General features: G+C 44.9%; 1 non-coding gene across 1 annotated transcript; it reads left to right on the forward strand.

The window, feature by feature from the left end:
- Positions 1–4,001: 4,001 nt before the first annotated feature.
- Positions 4,002–4,073, forward strand: TRNAC-GCA (transfer RNA cysteine (anticodon GCA)). Its single transcript has one exon. It is a non-coding gene; the product is annotated as a tRNA-Cys (tRNA).
- Positions 4,074–4,362: the final 289 nt, after the last annotated feature.

Here is a 4,362-nt window from a genome sequence, read left to right on the forward strand (position 1 = left end):
GCTTGGGTGTCATGCTCAGTATTCTTTCTGCCACAGGCACTATCTCTTTTGCCAAGTGGTGAGGTTGAGATGAATTCTGGCATGCTTCTGAAAAGCCTGCTGTCTTATCTCTTCCCACTACAAATCCCTCTTTCCCAGTTCCTTCCTCTTTTCCCCCATTTCCCTCCCAAATTTGACTGTGATCCAGGAGCTACAACAGGTGTTGGGCCTGCCTCTCAGCAAATCCTAACTCTTGGCTGGCATGGTCCTGGGGGTGGAGCAAGCCCTTGTGCCACCCGGTTGGCTGCCAGATAAGTTTCAAGGTCTCTCTGGTAAACTCCAAGGTCAATTCTACTAAAAGGTTCCTTCCTCCTTGGTACATTTGGTGATTGGCATGAAAGAAATATTCAAAAATCTCCTCTGAGCTTCCTAAGGGGGAGGGATATTATACTGGAACCTTATCTTGAGCTTCTTAAGGATTTTTCTTTGTTGTATTAAGCTTGACCCAGTGTTAGTACACAATGTGTGCTAAGTCGCCTCACTTGTGTCTGACTCTTTGAGACACTATAGACTGTAGCCCATCAGGCTCCTCTGTCCATGGGATTCTCCAGGCAAGAATACTGGAGTGTGCCCTTTCCTCCTTCAGAGGATCTGCATGACCCAGGGATCAAACCCATGTCTCCCATGTCTCTTGCATTAGCAGGCGGGTTCTTTACCACTAGCACCACTTACAATGGAGGCTAGTAAAACATTCCTTGTTGTTGTTCAGTCGCTATTAATGTCCAGCTCTTTGCAACCCCATGGACTGCAGCACGCCAGGTTTCTCTATCCTTCACTGTCTCCCTGAGTTGACTCAACTCATGTCCATTCAGTTTGTGATGCCATCCAACCATCTCATCCTCTGTCGTCCCTTTCTCCTCCTGCCTTCAATCTTTCCCAGCATCAGGGTCTTTTCCAATGAGTTGTCTCTTCGCATCAGGTAGCCAAAGTATTGGAGCTTCAGCTTCAGCTTCAGCATGAGTTCTTCCAATGAATATTCAGGATTGATTTCCTTTAAAATTGACTGGTTTGATCTCCTTGCTGTCCAAGGGACTCAGTCTTCTCCAGCACCACGGTTCAAAAGCATAAATTCTTTGGCACTCAGCCTTCTTTATGGTCCAGCTCTCAAATCCATACATGACTACTGGAAAAAGCATAGCTTTGACTATACAGACCTTTGTTGGCAATGTGATCTCTCTGCTTTTTAATACATTATCTAGGTTTGTCACAGCTTTTCTTTCAAGGAGCAAGCATCTTGTAATTTCACGGCTGCAGTCACCGACCACAGTGATTTTGGAGCCCAGGAAAATAAAACATGCCTTGTGTTGACAATAATGGTGATAAAAAACTTACCAGGATATCTGAAACCTTCTCAGACTCAGTCATTCCACTGGAGAGGGTAGGGCTGCTATAGTGCCTAGGGTAATACTTTTTATAGGCTCAATAAATATTTGTAATAAATATGTCAAATGTGCCTAAGCTTGAGCTTAAATTGTATTCACTTTTTGAATTCACACAGGTGGGTACATGCCTGTGCGGCAGGAATGGGGAGTACCCTGCTCAGATCTCCCACACAGAGAGCCTGCCAGGAAGAGTGTTGTTAACTGACAGCCTCTGGCTGTAACACCTTCACAGTGTATTGTGGTGTTTACACCACAGTCATGCTCTCCTTCTCTTTCTCTCTGTCAATGAGCACTGCAGACATGCTAGAACCAAGCCATTGCTGCCTAACATGGGGATCCTCCAATGGTCAGTCTTGTTCTGTGGCATTTGATTGGCCTGGCTCAGACTGTCTCAGAGCTGCATCAATCTGAGGCTTTTCCTGCTCAAGCCTCCTTCCTTCTTCCTTTCCTTTCAAAGGCATCTTTCTTGCATTGCAATTTATGGCTCTCCCACCTATTCCTCCTTCTCCTCTGTATCCTTCCGAGATATTTTCTCCTAGTAAGTCTCTTGCATTTCTTGCTTCATTTTGACATCTGCTTCCCAGAGGACCCGAACAGGCACTTCCACCTTAGTGGGCCCAACTCACAAAGTCTATTTTTCATGAAGACCTTAGGTCTCTTTGGGCAGGAACTCATCCTAAAAAAAGCAAGGAGTTAGGCAATTGTGTCCAGCAACAGAATCGTCAGAGTCAAACACAAGTGAGTCAAAGTTCAACCGGTGCTAGGTTTATCACTCACATTTGCTTCCTGGCCTCACTGCAGCCCTGTCCCTACCCCACCATTGGTTCATGCTTAGTGATTTATGGAGGCGGATGCAGGTGAGGAGTAATCAGCAAAATATAGAAGAGCTGCTTCGCTAAAAACTCTGCAAGTTAAAAAGGCATGCATGCATGCATGCTTAATTGCTCAGTCATGTCTGACTCTTTGTGACCCATGGATTGTAGCCCACCAGGCTCCTCTGTCTGTGGGATTTCCCAGGCAACCCATTCCCTTCTCCAGGGGATCTTCCCAACCCAGGGATCAAACCTGGGTCTCCTGTATTGCAAGCTGACTGTTTACCAGCTGAGCCCCCAGGGAAGCCTCTGCAAAAGGCATAAAGAGTACCTACTGAGAGCTCATGTAGCACAATGGTGGGAGAAAAGTGTTCTTCTCTCCTCTGCACAATTCATATAATGGATTCTGTAGACTGGGGACTCAGGAAGGGTTAGCATCACCTGGCATCTCATAACCCAGTGAGTGAGAATCACTCTTTGGGCCTCTAAGAAATTAAGAGATGCATTTCTCAAGGAGCTAGGGTCCTTTATTAACAGGTGGAGGCAATAGCTTGCAAAACTACATACAAACTTGAATTACAGATTATCAGAGAAAGGGACTGTGGATATCATTTAGTCTGCTGATTCTCCAACTGTGCCCCAAAGACATACTCAAGGGCCCAGGGGGAGGAGTGCTACAGACAAAATATAAGTGTATGGAAGCCCTTTAGAGGTTAATTTGATGCAAGAGGGTTTTCAATAAGAATAAGAGGATTGTTGTTGTTCAGTAGCCAAGTCATGTCCGACTCTGTGACCCCATGAACTACTGTACTCCAGGCTTCCCTGTCCTTCACTCTGCAGAGGAATGAATTAGTCTAGGTCCAGCAGCTAATAGAGGAAGAGCTAACATGAGAATCATGCATTCCTGGCCTCCTGTGTGCTTTCATAAGGGACTATAACTGATACTTTTGTGATGTGGAAGCTGTGAGCAAATTACCAAGCATGGAAAGAATTCAGGGGTCATGGTGTATGTTTTTTCTCTATATTCCTACTCCTGGGAGAGAGGCAGAATGGATCTGCCTTTTGGATGCAATTAGGTGACTCTAAATAAATATATTCTTTCTAGAGTCTGGTTTTCATTATTTTTATATCCTCAGGCTCACAAGTCAGCTGAGACAGAGATGTGGACAAAAAGACCTAATGGAAGGAATATGTTTACTTCTAATTTAGAATAAGAACAACCACACCCCCAAGATCAAACTTCATGGAAACTTCCACTGCCCTGCAGTAATGTATAAGAAAGCATTCTAAGAGATATTTAACATGCTCCTGAGAAAGGATTCCATATTCATACAGTGGGGATGGGCAGTGGGGGGATGTTTCATTTTATATCTTTGTCATGGAGATTCATGTCATTCATAGAAAAGTCTTGAAGAGCTCTGAAAAAGATGTCTCCTTACCCTTAACCCAGTGTTTTGCAAACTTGTGTATTGATGGAAACTTTTACTCATGGAGTATCTATTATTACTGTACACAGAACACTTGGGAAATGCTGAGGTGAAGACTACTGACTGGGAAGAGAGGAGGTCTGGATTGTGGTCCTGGCTCTGCTGTAACTTGCATTTTTCATCTTCTTTGAACTTGAGTTTGCTCAGTTGCAAAAGGAGAGGGTTACAATCAATAATCTAGAGAGTGAAAAGGACTACCATTTATTGCACATGTACTCTGTGCCAGGCACTGACATGCCATCAGGGTCCTTAGAGGGGCCCCATGCTTGGTATTAGGAGATTCCCTGGTGGCTCAGAGGATAAAGCGTCTGCCTGCAATGCAGGAGACCCAGGTTCGATCCCTGGGTTGGGAAGATCCCCTGGAGAAGGAAATGGCAACCCACTCCAGTATTCTTGCCTGGAGAATCCCACGGACAAGGAGCCTGGCGGGCTACAGTCCACGGGGTCTCAAAGAGTCGGACATGACTGAGCGACTTCACTTCATTTCATGCTTGGTATAATCTGCTATCATCATCTTGAAATTCTTTCTTCGTTCATTCATCCATTTATTTGGCTACATCAGGTCTTAGTTGTGGCATGTGGGATCTTCATTAAATTATGTGAGAGCTTTTGCCGTGGTTCAGGCTTTCTGGTTGTGCCACA

The sequence above is a fragment of the Bos javanicus genome, chromosome 15, assembly GCF_032452875.1.
Source record: "Bos javanicus breed banteng chromosome 15, ARS-OSU_banteng_1.0, whole genome shotgun sequence".
Lineage (NCBI taxonomy): Eukaryota > Metazoa > Chordata > Mammalia > Artiodactyla > Bovidae > Bos > Bos javanicus.